The sequence below is a fragment of the Helicoverpa zea genome, chromosome 9, assembly GCF_022581195.2.
Source record: "Helicoverpa zea isolate HzStark_Cry1AcR chromosome 9, ilHelZeax1.1, whole genome shotgun sequence".
NCBI classification, from domain to species: domain Eukaryota; kingdom Metazoa; phylum Arthropoda; class Insecta; order Lepidoptera; family Noctuidae; genus Helicoverpa; species Helicoverpa zea.
In genome coordinates this window covers 10,698,713-10,719,724 of record NC_061460.1, presented here as the reverse complement: position 1 = coordinate 10,719,724, position 21,012 = coordinate 10,698,713, and the positions used below count along the sequence as shown (strand labels likewise).

At 35.3% G+C, this 21,012-nt stretch overlaps 1 protein-coding gene across 1 annotated transcript in view; it reads right to left on the bottom strand.

The window, feature by feature from the left end:
* LOC124633009 (thrombospondin type-1 domain-containing protein 7A-like) overlaps positions 1-15,133 on the bottom strand; it is a 100,372-nt gene extending 85,239 nt beyond the window's left edge. The window contains exon 1 of the mRNA XM_047168088.1: positions 14,936-15,133. The gene's annotated coding sequence lies outside the window, so the exon portion shown is untranslated. The remainder of the gene's footprint in view (positions 1-14,935) is intronic.
* Between the last annotated feature and the right edge of the window lie 5,879 nt (positions 15,134-21,012).

Below are 21,012 nucleotides of genomic sequence, written 5' to 3'. Positions count from 1 at the left end.
ATGACAACATGTCAGAGTGTACAAGAAATTGTTCAAACTATGAACATACTTATTTTGTTTGTCTGAAGAGCAATCTGAATATGGTAATGCACAAAGTATAATATTTTTCAGATCGAGTTTTATTAGGGCATTGATACCATTTGCAATGTCACTTTTAGTTAAATCAAGACTATCACCTATTAAAAGAATTAATGTGGAGTTAGCATCGAACTGAGTATTAATTATGTTTTTTATTATATAATTGAAATGTAAATCAGGGTAGCAGTGACTAGTTACAATGTGTGATTTAGAGAGTGAGTGTTGAATGTAGGAGCCTATACCTTTACCAAACCTGTCTGTGGGACCAATGTGTGTGTTACCAATGGGACAAACTTTAGGTATGACCAAAATACTGGTCTACATAACTCAGACTGCAGCCGCACTATTTCCCCATTAATTCGGCCACGTCCTTCCTTGTCACGTGCAGAGGTCCAAAACAACCACAGACAACAAACTCACGAACATAGGAAACTGCACAATGACCAGTGCGACAATTATTTCAAGCACTCTCCGTTTAATGTGTACGAAATGTAGACAAAATGCAAATTTACCAGTGGCAGTGCTCAAAACACTAGTTTGAGCTATGTAAATAAATTCTTATCTTTCTACTGAATAGGGTTGTGGCACTTCAGACTTTACAAATGTGCACGTACTTTCATATTTTTCAGTTATACAAAATAAAAGGTGCTTTTGGGTTCAGATCATACATTTGATATTCGAGATCATAAAAAACTTTTATAAAACCTAACCTACATACTTTCAAGTCTACCTATTCTTCCAATTTCAAGTATCACTCAATTTATTTAAAAATATATAAAAACACACACCACCCAAACACAACTTGTCTATTACATTCCATGCATAGAGCAACCCTAGCCAGGCAGTTGAAAAATAATTGCGGAGCCAAACAAAAGAATGTTACCGCGGGAAGCCACAGAGACTTTTCACTTTGGGCTTTTTAGTGCTACCTTTTTTTTGTTCCTTTAATTTTTATGCGATAGCTTTACACGCGAATTTTGTGGCTTTATGTGTAGTTTTCAGGCTGTAGTTTACCACAAATGCCGCTTAGGGAACATTTCTTTGTAGTAGTCTGTTATTTTTGTTGGTGAAATGGGACAGTTGGGTAGATTTTCATTTACATTTATATGGGATTAGGTGAGTGAGTGTCTTTAAAGGTCTCGGTGGTGTTGTGAAGGGAATTGTAAAGGTTTGGTATTGAAGCTCAGTTTAATAGATGTGTAGAGATACAGTAAGCATGTATAGGATTCATGATATGTATGTATGTACATACAATTGAATCTATGATGATTTCACAAGCCTGTGGTTTGGTTGGACTACCTCTACTCAAAGAATTTCATAGTGACGTCGGAGACATGTCATCAATAGAAAATACAATAGAAGAAATTGAAAAGAAAGAAATTTTGATTTTCAGGACTTGTTAGCTAATATGTACATTGATGAAGTTTCATCATCTAGTTCTCAAAGTAAACTATCTTATTTTGATAATGTGTTTTTTTTACTTCTCAGAATTAAACATTTTTTTTTCACAGTGAAGTAATAAATTTACTTTTCAGAATTTTCGATTCTACCATAGTTTTTGATCCAAGGCTAGTTCGCGATGTCGAAATAATTTGTAGAGGGTATAACAAAAACTACAAACTTCAGAAGTCTTGTTAAAGTCGTATTACCGCGAGTTATTATCGCGTTAAACTCGGGATGTGTTGAATTCATATCTTTTGTTCTGATCAGAACTAGGGCGCTTTGTTTTACAACTTTCTGTTATCTGATTAAGAAGTTTATGGTTTGACGATGTCATAGCGGTCTTGAAATGGCTGCTTTGTTTGTACTTTTATGTTATGGAATACTAGCTGTTCCCCGTAGTTTCACCCGCATCCCAAGGGAACTACTTCCCGCAGCCAGACAAAAGGTACCCGGAGAAAATCGGTTTTGTAGTTTTTGAGCGAATGACTTTAGAGAGTCAGAGTTACTTTCACAATATGTAATACGAATTTTAGAAATAAATTAATGTGTATAAGTTACTACTTATTTTAAGTGCCTACCTTTGGCAAGTATCTAAGTACATATAGCTATATAAAATAGCAGTAAATATAAACAAGAAACGCTAAAACACGACACTACAACGCGGAATAGATAAACAGAGTAAATGTTCAGAGCACGCGAGCTTCACGTCAATGTATTTAACCTCACACCGTACATTCAGTTGCACTGTTACCGTACATTGTGTTAGTATATAGATATTGCACTTTCTGTAGTAACTGCTGATAGCTTTATTGTTTAAATAGCTGTTCCTGGCGATTTCACCTATATCCAAAGGGAACTACCACCTGCACCCATATTGTATGCACCAGTAGTAGCTTTCCAAAAGCTATCAATCTTTTGAAATGAGAACTTTCAAATATAATACAGCCCGTTATCTGCTTATAATACCTACATGCGGATTGGCTCCTGTCTCCGCTACGGATAGCATTGTATGATTGCGTTTTTCCTTAGAATATTCTTCAAAATTCAGCCACAAATTCCTACCCAATGATACAAAAACTTTCAACAAAATAAACTTACCTGAAACCTGAAACTAAGGTAACACAAACGCATACTTTCTACCTCGGAAACTAGTTCTAACTTGTACTACAACTGCCGTACTAAAGTTACGACTTAACCCTATCTTTGCTGTATAAAAATTCTTTATGTTTCGGATGCTATCGGCACAATTTATTCGGTACTAACTTGCTAGTACCTAGTTGCATGGGTGAAGCTCGTAAAGTGACACTACTCCCTTTATTTTTAGTGACAAGGATAAAACGGAGTTGGTTTTTAAGAATCGCTGCTGCACGTGATGGCTAAGACTTTGGATAATGGAGGTTTGTGTAATTTGGTAGTTTTGTTTGAAATCTGTGCAGTAGTTGTGAAGATTAACTCTTATATGCAGCGTGTTAGGAAAACAATTCAACTCGTATAAAGAAGAAAGGAAAGAAAAGGGGCACTTAAATATTTATATCGGTACGTAAGTAATTAAACCGAGCTGATTGACTAAGATTACAGCCTTGACATAAAAGTGGCTTCATTTTTGTATTACTAATACACCATTAATATTAATATATTATATGTTATTTGTTAGACATTTAATTGCAAAAATATAACTTAGAGTAACTTCAACCTACTGCATTATGTTATTTGCACCAACAATAAAAGCTAACTAAAGAAATAACTCAAAATGAATTCTAAATCTATTTTCATTGTTATTTGACTTTAAAACAAGTTGAAATTCAATTCTGGAAGCGAATACAAGTTGAAAATACTTGTGCGACCGTGACATAGTTCGCTTCGGTTTGGTCATGTTTTGTTTGAAACCGACGCTATTTGGGTCACTATGTGAAATAAGAAAGGTATAGCAATTACAGTGCAAGTAAAATGTTTGTATTTCTGCTGTGAAAAACAGTGGGCAAGGTTCTTCTTTGCAGTAGTTTGAAGGTTTTAATTTTTTTTTAAATATTTTATCTATCATCTATCTCATTGATAACAAGCTTCCGCCCGCGGTTTTACCCACGTCTTGAGGATAACTACTTCCCATAGCCGGATGGTAACAAAAACTTCTGAAACCCTATGTCCTTATCCTGGGTCTTCCTCCCCACAAATTTTTAGCTTAAATGCTTCAGTCATTCTTGAGTTATAAGTAGTGTAACTCACACGACTTTTTTATGAATGTAGTTATTCTATACAACAAGATTATTTAGTTATAGTTATTTATAAAAAAACTATGAAAACCTTACCATGACCATACTTTCTAATCCCTAAATAAAGGTAAAATAATATTAAAATGTAAAGGGAACCAAACATTACAATTTACTAATTCAACGAACCGATGTCGTGTTTAGGAGCATAACTCATGTGTCAAACTAAAATGCATACCGTCCCGAGTATCATTAATTTCTTTTCCTTTTAGTGCCTTTTGCAGTTTGGGAAATCCTTCATGAATGAATGTCAAATGAATTTGCATGATAGATTGAGATGTACTTACTGAATACTTATTTGGGAATGATTTATTTATGTGTGTATTTTTTTTTTGTTATTTTAATTGATAATTAATTAACGCTTATCAATAGGTAATTACGTTTGGTGGTGAAACGACTATAATATACATAGAGAGATAAATGAACGCCCGGAGGACGTACAAAAAATTCTCACCTACAATGGCTAACGTCTTTCTTCTATTTGCAGGCAAAACAGCAATACACCACAATACCCGTATAATTATTTCTACACACGCTAAAATAATACACTATTGATAGAACCGCCGATTCTCATTAGCGTAACATCAAACTCGCATTTGGCGAACATTTTAACGAAGTGTGCGTACTAATGAATTTGTTGAAACAGGAGTCGCGTCTGCCCGTAATTATTTTAAAAGGTCCCTTTGTTTATCGGGGGTTGATTTGAAATCGTGTATGGGTTGAAATTTGGTCCACTGAATTCAAAATATAGTTTTGTGATGATAGTTTAAAGTGTCTGTACCTATATGCCATATTACAAGTTTCATATTTAAAGTGTACCTAAGTAAATACAGATAGCTGTAAAAGCAGTTAGAACACCTTAAAGTGGGTTGCACCATTTTACTAGAACGATAACCAAATCATAACCAGACGTGAAATGGCCTATTGGTCAAATCGGCGATTCGGGGTGGGCTGGACTGGTTACATAAACTCAACCTGCGGCTTAATGATATCCCATAGAATAGTGAGATCTGCATGTCAAATCATTTCAGTTTACGTAAACCAGTCTATATAAATGTGTCAAATAAAACAATAAGGTTTCAGTACATCAAGCACATGCTTCTTTTAAATTAACTCGGAGCGTGACCTTCGCTCGCGTCGCTTAGCGTCGACCTACATACAGTTTGACCTTCAAATCGCTGGAAAATACTTAATCATGCTGAAAGTTGCCTTGCTTCCCTTTCATGGTATGGCCAGTTACATATTTCGTGTTTTTTGGGACAATGCATTCGCTTGTGGAAGATCCTAAGATGGTAAAGGCGATAGGTGAACTTATTGTCTTTTGAGAAGCAAATACTTAAGAATATTTTTATGAAACAAAGAAGAAGAAATAAAGAAAGCAAGAAAGTTCGTCGTTTTGTAAGTTTAATAAGAAGTTTGAGGTGTATTTTTCTCTGACTCATGGAATCATATTTATATAATGCTGCAGCTATTTGTTGTTTATAAATAATACTGAAAGCAAATCCTTTTAAGCACAGATTTTCTAGGCGCAACTGTTTATAAAGATTGCATGGTCTAAAAACAAGGGCATACTTAAATTGAAATATCGTTAGAATTGCTTATAAGCATGGAGAACAAAATGGTTATATAAATTATTTATTTCACATTATAGTCACGGTCATCATCGTCGTCCTCCTGCCCCTTCCTTATTCTTTACATATTTTATCTATCTGACATCGTTACATATAAAATAATGTTCACCATTATTTTTCAATGTTTTCTACTATCGCAGGTACCATTACGCATAATACCGTCCTTGTATTTGTGGAGATATTAATACGTCGGTCGATACGGCTAGAGCGAGCATGACGGAGGGCCCTTGTGTCCCAGTGTTGTGCTCTCGCAGCCCACTGTGCACTGAGGGCTGTTGAATGTCCTGAGTTATGTGGCTGTGTTTGATGCAGTTTTGGACGCGTATGGTTTAATGGTCGGTATTTTTCAACATTCTTTTATCAAAGCTATCATTAGTATCCTTGCATTTGTGTGGATATTAATTCGTCGGTCGATACGGCTAGAGCGAGCATGACGGAGGGCCCTTGTCTCCCAGTGTTGTGCTCTCGCAGCCCATTGTGCACTGAGGACTGTTGAATGTCCTGAGTTATGTGTGTGTGGCTGATGCAGTTTTGGATGGATAGTTTTGATGAGTGATAAAATGGTCGGAGTTTTTCGGACAGTTAAATCGTTTTCTGAAACTAAGTTTATAAGTGCCGATTTTGAAGTAAGTATGACAAAATGATAACTAAAACAAAGTTACAGATACATTGTTCAATGAAGAAGACTTATGTTGTTGGTATTTAGCAGACGGACTTGCACAAAATGTGTACTTAGTTCCACGGTGAGACAGAAAACACGATCTTAATTCTTAGCACAATAAATACGCCGAAAGCTTCACAGTGTTCACACACATCCATCTGTCGTTCCAAACAGAGGCATTTCCACTTACACGAGTCTCCTCCCATTACGTCGGCTATCAGCAGTTGTACGACAAACACTGAATTATGGAAAGCAAATAGTGCTCGATTTGTATTGGGAAATTCTTTGTTTCCTCAGACAACAATAGAAAACGTTCCCTGGCTTTGTCGGGAGGTCTAAGTCCCTTTTCAAGCTTCTGTTTGAACAGCAAAACCATTTATTATAATGGTTGTTTGCGTTGTTTGCTACTCTTCGTGGAAGAGGCAGCACTCCACAGTAATGTCCAAGATAATTATTATATTCGGGACAGCGCGGTTCTTGCGACAGGTGTATGGCGCGGGAGGTAGACAGATGACCGAGTCATTTCCAGTACAAATGCTTAATTAATTCCATTCACTGTTTGACGCCTTGTTGTTATTTGCTTTTTAAACCAGCACATTTAATGGAAGTTTCCTAAAAATAGCAAGCGGGAAATATCTGTTTTCGCCTCGGCAGTGCGTTGCGAAAATCGTGAATTTCCTGAAAGTAATTTCGTTCCGTTATTTTTTCCTAATTCCGCCCGCGGCTCGCTATAAAAACGTTCCTCTATTAAAACGGTTTTAATAATCGTCTTCGATTTTGGAGCGAGGGTAGGAATGGGCTGTTAGGTGCCGCGGGCCGCCATAACTCAATTATCCCCTCCCGGCACCATAACTAACTTAACAGCCGGTTTCATTTGTGTGCAAATTGCGAATACACCAATTGTTTATCAGGCGTAAAGTTTTCGATCAATTTCGGCTTTCGTTACCCAAGTTTGAAGATCCTGAAACTTTGGGCGGTCGCACAGAAAAACGAGCGCGACAGATATTACTTGCTAACTTTGTTGACAGCAAGATAGAGGAGTCTTCTGACTTCGTCGCATTATATTTGTTTGGTAAGTCGCATAAATACGTTATATGAAAGCTATATATTGTAGAAAATACCATGGCTAGCCTTTAAGCCTCGCTTATTATGAAATAAGCACATTGACTGACGTATCTTCCAATAAAACCCCGCCATACATACCCGGCGTTACATATTACAATCACATCCGAACTAACATTAATAAAGCAGAACATTCTTAATTTGCGAGAGAGGTCAAGCACCGAAACAACGTGCAAGGGCCGTTCGAAATGAAAGGCTCGAAAAGGGCTGCAGGGTTCCGCACGAGAGCTCTCCACATCGTCGCTCACTTCCCTCATTCATGTCATTTGTAACTGCAAATCTGCGAAATTGTGGCTGCCGTTTCGATTTCAACCCTCTACTCGCGAACTCTAAAAAAGTCGTTGAAATAACAGAAAGTCGAAATTGAGCGGACAGATGACGACAGCAACCGTGAAAGTTTGAAAGTCCATTTCAAATAAAGAAAATGTGCTTGAGATATCTTTCTTTGGCATTGTTTGGACTTTTCATAGTAGAAAAAACTTTAAAAGGGCATGTACTAATATTAAAACAAAGAATAACTAAAGTGTGGATACGTATCTTTGGATAAAAAAGTCGACTGAATTATCGTAATTCCGTGCTGGTTCGCGGGTTTTTCTAACAAAAAGCCGTCGACAGGTTGGCTCAGTTAGAAGTTTCCAGACTAAGTCCGCTTGGGACACGTCGGAGCGCAGACTCAGAGATCCTTACAAAGTAAGATACAAGAAAAGTTATTTAGGTTACACTAACTCACAAAATGCAGATAATTATGTAACCTACATAAGTCTTAGTATTATTATTGTAATCTTTCTTGATAGTAGGTGTATTTTTTCGCCCTTTTCTGGCAACGTATCCGTTTGTAATTTTCTAGATCATTTTCCAGACTTTTCTTAGGAACTTTCTTTTTAAAAGTCCAACTGTAAAATGTCAATTTTCTAGAGAATTCTAGGAGCAACTAGGGAACAAGAGCCGTCTAAAATAAGACTAGTTTGTGGGTAGAGAGTCAAATTGAACGGACAGAAATGTCGACAGCTTGACTCCATTACAAGAACTTAGTCTCGGAGGATTCGCGTTAGAAATGTTTTCGGTTTTCTTATAAGTTGTTTTGAAAGTTTTTGCTGAAGCTTATCCATGTGGGATTATATAAAAGAGCATATGTATTATGGAAATTCTTTCATATTATAATGTAGGTATAACGTGCTCGTATTCAGGATAAATAACAATTTAGAATAGAAGACAATTTCATTCCCTTTGAAAAAAAATTAAGTAACACACACAATACAGCTATAATTACAATTAAATCGGAGAGTAATATGAATTATTCCAAATCTTACTGATTCATCTTATGAATATCAAATTATGTTATCAACAAACAAGCAGCTGTTCAAAAGCTAAACTATTCCATAATTGTTTGCCACGCAAATTGAATACTTAACTAGGTGCTAATTAAGTTCAAAATACCTTGTTTGTTGGATCTATATACGTGTATTATGTACCTACTTTCGCGTCATGTTGGTACTGGTGACGACCCAGCCCAAAATGTATGGATGTTTTCTGTAGAACTTTCTAAGAATATGTCCCAGTTTAATTTGGTTGTTTTTCAATGGTTTCAGCCAAAGTTTTGGAAGTTTGGTTCTAATTTGGCCCTTCGGTATTTGCGTGTCATTTTTGAGGTTTCTCTGACGAGGAAAAATATTATTTTTGGTGAATCTCAAAATAGGTTGGCAGTATACCTAGCACCTGAGATCTAAGGGGGAGGCCTATGTTCAGCAGTGGACGTCCTATGGCTGAGATGATGATGATGATGATGATACCTAGGTATCATCATCCCTTTTCTTAGAGTATTTATAATATCTAGGTACTAGTACCTCTCTTACTCTTTGGTGTAATAATTACTTACATAATAATCATCTCCCGAGCCTTTTCCCAACTATGTTGGAAAAATAGAAAACAATGTAACTACTTACATAAGTCATGTTCAAATTATACACTTGAGAGAAATTACAAGTTCTAATAAAACGAATAATTCATTATTTTAGTATGTAATAGATCTCCAAGTGAACGCCAATCCCTAATCTTATTCATATGATACGAGTCAATTTATAATTCGAAAATTTCCCAATATTATGATAATATTTTACTTGATTGTTAAACTTCGTTTTGAAAACAATTCAATTGTTCAACATTATTTCTTCAAAGCTCTCTATACTTCTAAGATATTTGTTATTAGTTCTTCTATTCAAAATAAAATATTTAAGCAAATAAAACACAGTTTTTTATTTGTGTCAATATTTAAAAGGCTTCTATTTCAATTCTGTTTTTAACAAGAACTTTAATAATGGATTCTTTTGAACTTAACAATTGAAATCGAATAAAAGTAGGCAACCTTTATTATTCATGAAACAAAATCAATATAGATACTTATAACTAGAAAATTATGATCCAATTGAAGAAAACGAAACGAAAAGACCAGCCGATTGAATAGCGACCGTTCCCAATATTCGATCTGTCTATGAATTACTAGAGATAGATTTTGACAGTCGGCCCATGCGTGTAATGTCAAATTCCCTATCTCTAGTAAGCAAGACAACGGATAAAGAAAATCCTACTTATAAATGTGAAAGTTTGTGGGAATGTATGGATGTATGTTTGTTATTCAATGACGCAAAAACGGCTGGACCGATTTGATTGAAATTTGGTATGTAGATAGGTGATACCCTGGATTAACACATAGGCTACTTTTTATCAACACACCATGCGGGCGAAGCCGCTGACGGAAGCTAGTATATTATATGGGGAAAGGCCGTAAAACGAAACCTATCATCAGTCGATACACGACACATTCCATTTTTGAAATCGCACAAATATTCAATCAAAGCTCGTTTGACACACAAAACATCGTTCAAAAACGGCCAATTAACTCAATATTTGTTCAAAAATACATACGACACCGTCACACCAAAAAGGTTGCTTTTACCATTTCAAGCTTCGTTTTCGAACATTTTTCATTTCGTTTTTTAAAAAACGCAGTTGGAAATGATAAAAGGCAGTCGGTGTATCCCCCTCGCTAATTGGGCGACGTCGCGCGTCGGCTCCACTAATTCTGTTACTGCTAATGGCGGCTTCGGTCTGTGTACTAACAATTACGTCGAATTACTGGCTTTAATGTCATATCTGCGTATTGTCTCGTCTATTTCTAGCGTGCTTTATTTTGGTTTTATGTATTTTTATTATAAGTTTGAGAGTATGTGTTCGAGAATATTCTATCTGTCTCCTAGAATGTAAGACGGTTGCAACGTTTAAGCATTTATCCTTATCATATTGTATAAAGACATTAATAGAGAGTTGGTAAACTCAACGAATAAAAAGCCTCCATTGTTTTTTTTTTTTAGGGTAAAGTAAATAACACTCTGTTCTTTTCTATTTTTGTTTTAATTTAAAACAACCCTGGTACGATAAATTGTTTAACATTATTTATTTGTCTAAATCCAAATATACCACCCGTAAATCGCTTATCAAGTCATTAATCATTTATTCACGAATACGTCTTAATAACGAAGCCCACACAATTGATTACTCCGTAGACAAAGCTACCATTAAACCAATAAATAATAAAATCATAGTCACAAATGATACCCCAGTTGATACCCAATCTGATGCATTATAAATGTGTACTCGAAAGAGTCATTAGTATGGCTTACTAAGTTACTAATAACTAACAAGACTTCTTTTCAAATTATCTCCAGTGAATATTTTATAAGCTCACTCATATTTACTATGCTCATATGCCAACTCATTCAATGATAACCGACCATTTTATGATGACACTCGGAAAAGTGTGGAACTAAAATATTGTATTGAAATTAGACTGTCTTTACATACAGCGCCTCGTGACGTGTCTATTTAAATTGGTAGTGGTATAGTCCAAACATTAAAAGCGTTTCCCTGTTACGTTTTCAAAGGAATATATCGCACACCGGTATCTAAAGGGGATAACTTAATTTTGTTTTTTTTGAGTTAGGCATACCATCAAATTCCTTAAGCGAATACTCATTGACCAATAAAACAGATTAAAAAATATGTTTTAGATGCGTACAAAGAGAATTGTTCTATTAGAATATTTTTACAACGGGCAGAGGCGAAGGAATCCGTTTTTCGTCTTTTCTGACAAAAAAATTGAGTTATACCTCTTTAGATCTAGTTAAGCGATATTTAAATTACTATGTTTTATATCGAAATAAGTTGTGAATAATTCAGTTTTGTTTCCAAGAACTCGTCTATTAATGTGAAAGAAGTTTTTCCGCTATTTATACTTTTTCTTTGGAAGTCGTATTAAGTTGTTTTTATTCCCAACTGTCGGTTTCTTTGGAAGACAATTTTTGTTTCGAGTTTGTAGTTGTAAAAGTATCCTTATGTGGATAAAAATAAAGTTTATGTTCGCATGAAACCTGTTGTGAAAGCAATTGTTTTTAATAGTTTATGTTAGCGACATTATAGTTCGGCCATTCAGAGAATGCGTTCCTGACACGTCGCGATTGAACTGACGACGTAACTTTGCAATGGCGTTGCAGTTACGATAAAAATATTTTTGCTGGTTGTTTACCGTTTTAACAATTGAGGAGCATTAAAACAACATTATTATATCAATAATCAATGAATGTTATAATTTTGTGCCAAACTGAGTGTCAAATAACTTGGTAAACAATATTTTTCTAAATCTATACTGCGCTATTACAAGGTTATGTCAGCGGTTTATATTTTGTAGTGCTGTGCTAAAAATAACAGGCAAGTATCGTAATCTGTTCTTATACAGTTATAATATAAAATAATACGTTTTGATTTTCTTTTTAAGAATTGGAAAATAATGGACTATAAGACTTAATTATAACGTTTATGAAATATAAAAATAAAACTATGACCAAACCGCATTTTTATACTTAGATTAAAAATGGTAACCCCAAATGGCGTTATGGGCCGCCATTTTGTGACGCTAAAACAGTCGTCCGTTGTCGTTTCGTGCGCATAGACCACGTTTTTCAAGTGTTTTCGATCTGTTTTTATTTGATTACCCGGCTTTTGTTAGACCGAGATATCAGGATTGATTCTGTTATTGATAATAATATAATTATACATGTAGGCGAAGATGATGATGAAGACACCACCTCCTCAAGCAAATCGGAGTCTGATTAATATTCTGTTCGCACATTCAATTCAATGTACTTGTAACAAAGAATAAATAAAACAATTTTATTATATGAATATTACCTTTTTTTGGTTTCCACTTAAATAACTAAAATATAAAACAAATGATTCCGCCAATTTAAAACGAAAATAATCTTAAAATAATGCGGCGGTTCATTTTGAAGGAACGGTAACGAACTCAGTGTTATGTTGTGCCCATCACTAGTCGTGACTAACTGATAGGTGTCAGGAACGCATTCTCTGAACGGCCGAAGTATAATTTTGATATTTTTATGTTTTTTCCAGATGTATATTTTACTGTTAATATAAGACAAATTGCTGCTGCAGTTTCTTATGAAATAGGCGAAGGATATATTCTGTTTTTATTTCCAAAATATAAATGTTTTTCTTTTTGACCGATTTCAAATGAAGGAGGTTCTTGATTGACCTGTATGTTTGTTTGTGCGTGTTCATTTAACTGTCGTCTGAGCCAATTTTAATGCGGTTTTCAGTTTAGTATTTTTAATAATATTACTTGGTATCTTGATTACGTGAGTCTAAGGTCAAATCAATTAGAACCGACTCAAGGAGCGTGCCTAAATTGAAGGACGGGACTTGATGAAGCCTCTCGTAATATAATTAAATTATGTTTTGTATTAGTTATATAATTAAGACTGTAATGATTTGTCTACAGTTTAATTAAATTTTTCATTTCATTTAAGAAGGTCTTTGAGAAAGTTATTCGTGATTTTAGAATGGTTTTGTTAAAATATTAATTGCAACAAAAATGTGTTTAAAAGGAGTAGATCTTTATTTTTTTTGATTTAACATTAAAAAATACCTAATATCAATAAACATTATAGATATTACTAGGTATAAAAGTATCCTAATTTTTACTTCCAGCGAACCGTAAATTCGTAACACAAGCGCCCATAAAAAAATAAAGGCGCATTCATTTAAAGGCCAATAAGGGCGTACCCGAAACTTTATTAATTAAATATTCGTAAACAGAACGCGAGAATTCGGGCCATAACCCTGTCGTGTCTCAGAACCCAAATGAAACAAACGACGAACAGCCATAGTCATTAAACCGTAAGAGTAGCAGACTGTAGATGAAACAGTCGGCCAACAGTTGACAAGATGGCCGGCAAAGATTTTTTTGCAAAGCAAATTTTTCTTTAGCGATAAGACCGCCCATTATGTCACCTAATTTTATTGGTTTTAAGATCAAAAATGTATGTGTGGTGTAGGTATCAAATAAAATAATCATGCAACTATTTGCTGTCCCCAACCAATAAATAAATGTATCTATGTATCTTCCATTTTTTTTTTGTCAGCCGGATACCGGCTAAATACCTGACCATTGTAATGTGCGTGCATTCATTAATCATTTTACTTAATTTACGAGCCCAAATTAAACTATCGGCCGACTAAAAGTTTGCCATGTGCGGGTACTGTAGAACTACACTCGACGATTCACGGGTTAACGTTACAGGGAATAAAAACTCTACTCTGCAGAATGGCTAACTATAAAAGAAAATTAAAGTTAGGACTGTATTCAAATATTTGAAAAAGCCATTAGGTATATAGTTTTTTATTACATATTGTTTTAAAACTAAATAGTTAAAACATATGTATTTTTTTGTTCGATTATATTCTCAAATAAGACTAGAATCTGAATTTAGATCCAGTCAATGACAATAAGGTTGCTCCTATTATGTTTAATATAACAGGATTTTTGTTCTGAACCCTTTTTGTGAAAACAAACTCAAGGTGAAAATTAAAGCAGACGGTGATTATTGTATAGTCTTATCTAATACCTTTGTTTTAATGAAAATATAAAATAGGAAATACGTATATTCCACGGTCTCAGAATATAAATATTTACTCAGTAGAATGAATTCAGTTGTGAAAAATAATACTCATGCTTGAGAATGAGTCATTCGTAGACGTGCTACGATTAAAAACTGCTACGCCGTAGGCACCGTAGCTCGTAGCGACGAGGAATATTAAGCTAGGTAAATTTATAAAAAGTGATGAAGAAACCAATATTATCTAGTCATATATATTTTTTTGTACGAAGCTACGTGATATGACCAAGGCCAGTGAAAGATGAGTACGTTGACCCCTATTTTTCTGTTGATACGGCGAAAGAGCTCAGAAGAACTGTTTTTACCAAATACCTAAGTTTTTTTAAAGATATAAGTAATATATGAACTGATTTATTATTAAAAGTAGTTTTTTTTTAACTTATTTAATTTTTGAATATGTTCCACTGAATTATGGAAAATATTTTTCTCACATGGAAACAATGGTATCATGGCATATTATTCTTGGAAGATAGATAATAGTATTATTGAATACTTGATGTGAAATAAATATCCGGAGCTACTTCACGTAAATAAACACACATTAAATATAAACAACCTTTTAAAAATATTTTAAGCAGGCACAAAGCATTCCATTAACCGTTGCCATTACGTTAAATAAATAATTCCAGACAACATTTGCTCAAGCAAAAACACGTGCCAGTCCCTGAAACGTAACTGATAAAAGAGGATAAAATATAACCTTACCTTCTTTAATCGCGTTCCTCCTAATCTAACCTCCACATTCCTTACAAAAACACTGGCCGAAAATAAAATTTAAATGTCAAGCATCGGTTTGAATATTCGAATTTTAAAAAGAGAATAGGAATGCTAGTGGTGTGCGTAGTGTTCGGCGATACGCGTATCGTTCGGTACGCGACGCGCGGGGCACTGACCAACACTGGCTGCGCCGCGCCACCCGCTGCGAACAACGCGCGAAAACCTGAAAGATGGCGGAGACAAGATGGCTGAATAGGTAGAATAGGGGTTGTGCTTATTGGGGTAATAAGGGTAATATTGAAATGAATTTATAGAAGGATTGTTGTAAGAAACTGGTTGTTTGGTTAATTATTTGTTTTAAAGTGTAATAAAGATTACACAATGTAATACATAGTAATAAAATAGGTTTTAAGTTCAAATGTCTTTTTTAGTGATTTTTAGTGATAGGTGTGAAGAAAAATCTTAAACGCCAAATGGTCATTTATAATTCTTCAGCTTCTTCGTTGATCTAACACACTGACTACATACATAAACGTACTAAACTGTTCACAAAATAAACTGCAAAAGTATAATGGGAAACTATTTCCTCGTTAGCTTTCTGCCTATAGTACTGTCTGCGTGACACTAGTCTGTGTCACCCTCCCATCCGGGCGGGGAGTACTCGATACGTAGCCAGCTCGCGGAAGCTTCGCTCGCCCTTTACGGACCTTTGTTTCAGCCAACAGCCTAGCCAATTATAATTCCTCATCGCTCAACCCTTCGCACAGTTCATTTTTTAATTTCCTCTCGCAATAATGAGGGTTTATACCAAATGTATTAAATAAATGATGTTCGTCATTTAATATTGTACGTTATTTAGGATGTGGAGATCTTTTGTTCGGTTTCAGCGAAAATGTACGCAAATCAAGCCTGTTTTTTTCATATATGTTTTCTCCAATGCTAAAAAAGATGAAGTATAAAATGTTATAGGTATTTAGGCAACATGACCAAACCAAAAATAGCCGCAAAATATAAAAAAAAGGAAAGACTTTTGTTTATCTTCGATCGCTTTATTTTTCTACCTTACCTAATAATAACAAAGAGTTTTCCAATTTTTCTATAAAAGGAACAACATAAACCCATTAAGGCGAGGAAGTGGTCAACAATAATTCCATAACCGGCACGCGCATCTAAGGCGCCAAAAGGGGTCGGAGCGTCTGAGCGGGGCGAGGATAACAATACGCGCGCTAGCTTATAACTAAAAGTCGTAAGCGACAAAATGGTTTTGTAATTTTAATATTTAGAAATGATAATTTAATAAAAATTCCTACTACCATTTTAAAGAGTATGTATATACTCAACTACTAAAAAAGTTAAGAGGCTTAAATCGGTCCCGTTTGCCCATAATATGTGAATCTCTTTTTAAAAAGAGGTATGTTTGATATATTTTTCTCTGTTATAAAAGTTACCTAATCATGTTTCTACAACTAACAAAATAAGGCTTATATCATGAACTTTCAGGTAACCAAGTTGTATTTTGATCCGTTTTGTATTTACTGAGAAAAATTGACATCCTTGGCGCCAAAAATTCCAATTCGTCCTCTTAAAACTTCGAGAACGTCAATCACAAGATAACACAATCCAACTTAGCAGGAAAACAAAACAAAAATAGATCTAATAATTGTTTATGAAATATATTCTTTGTGCAAAACCAATCAGGTTCCCGTCAAAGGTAAAATATCGAACAAGAGTTTTCCGATCACTCGATTATCATTTATCATCTACCAGAGACTAGCAGACTCCATAAATTCGACGTTCGAAACGACTTCATGATAACTGCCTTGACCGATCAGACTTACAGCTTCCGATAATCTTTCCCACCTGTACCATCTCCGTCCCCTACTTCCTTACTTTACCAAGTGAGATGGCAACACTGTTGAATGTAAGTATTATACCGATTGGGGGGGATAGAAGGCTTTTGGTCGTGCAATCAAAGCGTCGTGCTGTGAAACTTTCAACAATAACTGTCAAGGCATAATAACTAAGGCAACGGGGAAGTTCGCCTGTTAATGTTGCCAGCTATGAAAATGTTTAATTTATGTAGGTCGGTAATAAATCTCCGGGTCATTAATATCGATGTACATGTGGCTTGAATGTAGGGATTCTATTGATGGATGTAACATTGCTTCTGTTCGGTGATAAATTTTATCTGGCTTGTGAATTACAAAGGCAAACGAATGTGTATTTTCGGCCCGATAAAAATGTTTTTCGGCTCATTCGTTTGAATTGACATCCGGGGGAATAACGAGATGTTCTAAATGTTTTATTTATTGGTAAATCTCTTACAAAGGGTGCGCTTTGTTATTCTTCCTTTATGTTTTTTAAGATACTTATGTCTTTGTCATGCGTAGTGACAAAATCACAAACGGACAGCCTACTTAAATAACAAGCAAATAATAGTAAAGTAACAGAGTACAAAAGGAGGATGTTATTACACAATTAACTGTAGTAATCAATACAGCTAATTAGGGTTGTCGCCTACACGACGCCCTTGCGAACATTATTATTTCCTCGACTCATAAGCTTTTGCACGTGTTCCGAAGTGGAAGTCCTATGTTGTTGTCAGTATTTATATCAATATATTTTGGAAAGGTCCGAAACTATTTCAAGTTTTCACATTTGATATTTGGAGGGCAAAAGGCTAAAAGCATCCGAGCCCTTTTATCGGATTGGCTGAATTATTTTATGGTCGATCTAATATTGTAACGATCGAATGATGCAAAATAGAAAACTTCTTGGTGGAATAACCTTCTTTTTCGTTCGGTAGTTAAGTACAGGCACCTAATTTCAGTAATATTTATTAATATTTTCCCAGTATATAGAGGCTGCTGAAGTAATGCAATAAAGGTGGGGTTTTTAAGTTTTCTAGTCAACTAGGAACGCTCGCTTAATCTCAGTGACCATTAGCACTAGAAAGCAAATTCTTACGAAAACACATTTATATAACCTTCGAGATCCTTCCTTCTTAGAAACTGAGTATTAAAAATAGTTTCCCAAGTTGGTGATTTGGAAAGTTTAGAAGCGGATAAACTCAAGTTATCAATCAAGATTTGAGCGCCCATCAAAGTTATTGGTTGTTTGCAATAACCTATTACGGGAGCTATTGAGACCCAGCGAGAGAGCCCTACTATGAAAACAGTATTTATTTTATAATTTGTTAAGTGCTACTAAATAAGGACCAACAAATAGATATAATTTTGATTGGAGTCATGTAAATAATATGGCTTAATAAAATCATGATGTGTTCAGTCTATTATTGAAAACATATTTATTTTGGCAAACAATATGCGTAGTGTTGTACCAGTTTGTTATGGTGGGTTTTAGACAGAAGGTAAAAGTCACTCCCTCACCGCTGCTAACCCACAGCGGGAGCATTTGATGATTTTGCCATCGTTAAAAAAAAGCCCTAAATGTACCAGGGCCGCGATAACTCTGTCGAATAATCGCGCAACCGCTCTCCTATCTATCCTTAAATTATTTTTTTACTGACCCAAATTCATAGCCACCAAATGTAATAAGAAGGTATATGCTCCAAGCAATCTTCTGACTCACTGAACCGATTTTAAACATTCTTCCACTGAAATAGGGTGACAGATCACGGACAAGGGTTACATTTTAACCACTCCACCCGTCTTGGGTGACGCTTGAGGAAAACACGTAAGATCACGAAAACTTCTTACGTAATGCAAATATACAGAAAATAATGTTTGTAATTTAATATGTTACAGCGATGTTTTTGAATTGTATCAAATTACTTACGTGTAGAATTTGTTATACGAAAACATGGCATCTCGATTTCACAGGAATATTTGTTGAAATAAAACGAAGGATTGTTATGTTTTCCTATTTATTCCTAAAGTACTTGCTTATGGTATGAATTTACATTATTCTTTATCGCTTTAATCGGTTGTGTTGTTCCGAGAATGCACACATTTGTACATAACTTCGTTAAATATAAGCCAACATATATGTAATCTTTATGCACATATCATGTATAGTTATGAACATAACCTTCAAATTGCTATCAACACGAATGTATCAAAGCTTTGTACCCTCAAAAGCCAACACACACCAAATAGATTTTCCACGTAACATAGAGGCAAATATTTCCAATTTCAGATATACATATGTTACGTAGAAATGTGTATTCTGTGAGTATCGACAACCAGTGGTACGCGGTACAAGTTAAATTGGATGCACGGGCGTCGGACAACTTGCACGTGCGGGGGAGCCCTGATGAAGCCTTTTACTACCTTCGTATGATGCAGAATGGAGGTTTTGTTTTTTCGTTGTAAGTATAGTTTTTTGATATCCCGTGATATTTTGTAGGTACCAGGTTTTTAAGCAGTGGTAATATAAACATTATAGGTTTTTAACTGTAACTTTTCTGGCTAGAATATCAGATACTTTTAGATAAGATCTTACACCACGCTAAAGTTAACTGGTAAGTAGGTAATCTATGCTAAAGTACAAAAGTCTGTGAGACTGTTACGCCCGTCATATTTGTTACTTTTTCAAGTTCAAACGGTTGATCTGATTTTAATGAAACTTAGCAGGTATATAGTTTGGGAATCAGAATAATACCTGGGTAATACTTTTATATGGAATCGGCTGAGACCGCTGATGTAACATAACGTAACCTTATTCAAGTGTATCTACTTATGAACTCAGCTAATACCCATCACCAAGGTATTTTTTTTATAATTTCTACAACGCTTAATCATGCTTTTCAGCAAGAAGAACGACGGGCAACGATTCTCCGACAAATTATCCGTTAATGCAATACATCAACAGCATGGCTCACTATCTCTCTCCACAACAATCGAACTACCACAAACTATAAGTACCTACATATAGCACAATTAACAGACTGGAATCAACTTCGACGTCCAGACTCCGCCCGTTTGAGACGTACGGAAAACTGATGCACACAGTCAGCTTATCTAAACTTGCTCGTTGTACAAACTGCTGTCAGTTCTCGCCCATGGAGAACAAAATGACTAGCGGAGGAGCCATAACGGAAAATCTCCTAAGAAAGTAGCGCGCCAAAATGCGGGTGTGCGAGGGACGAGGAACGTTACTGTTTTCGCCCTTATACGCGTTCTTTGGACCCGCCAATTGATTGTTATAAGAAAAATCTTTGACAGATGCCTCAAAGAACCAGAACTCCTAGTTAATTCACTCATAACTGATCGTTTTGATCATGCCTATCGTACATATTTGGCCGAGATGAAGGCGCCTGGCTTACATACATTATGGCATCTCCATTCATTTGCCTTACTCGATGTGATCGCCTTATTTGTTTGACTGCCTGTCCAAGTTTATAATGAGCTGATTTTGTTTTTAAGAAACTTAATCTCAGCCTTTAAGTGCTGTTGGAATGCTTTTATTGGTTGCTCTTAAGTCTGGCAAGTTTGAGGTACTTCGATCTTGTTGGAGCTCACCTATTTGTTGTGATGTTGTATCTTTACAGATTCGTTTGAAAGATTGTTAATGTCAGTCTGAAAGTGAAATTTCACCTTTCTTTTTTGATAGACAAGTACATAATAAAAGCCTTGGTGTTGTTGCTATGTTTTTAGGTGGTATGAGATGCACCAATGGCGTCTATTTTTTTTCTGTATATTCAATACCTTTTTTTATAAGAATTCATTTCACGCCGTCTCCCACCATATTTAACCAACCCGCACAAAAATAAAGCACAAAACATATAACAATTAAAACTCATAACAAAAAGACGTACTCTACCCTGCAGAGATGCAGAGATGCACTTGCACAGGTGCATAGTGAAGAGCGCTCGATTTTAACGATGCACGCCGAGAGCCCTCGGGACAGTCGCCTACACCACACCCATTAAGTAGGGGAGATAGTTTTAAAAACGTCTGTTTACTGATGGTTGGGAAGCATAGGGTTCTATAGCTATGGGAGAAAAGATTAAGGTCGCCTTAAGTGTAATCGGTATGGGTGTTGGTGTTAAATTACTCATGTGGGTGGTTTAGAATTAAGAAAGATTTTTATTCGTCGTCTTG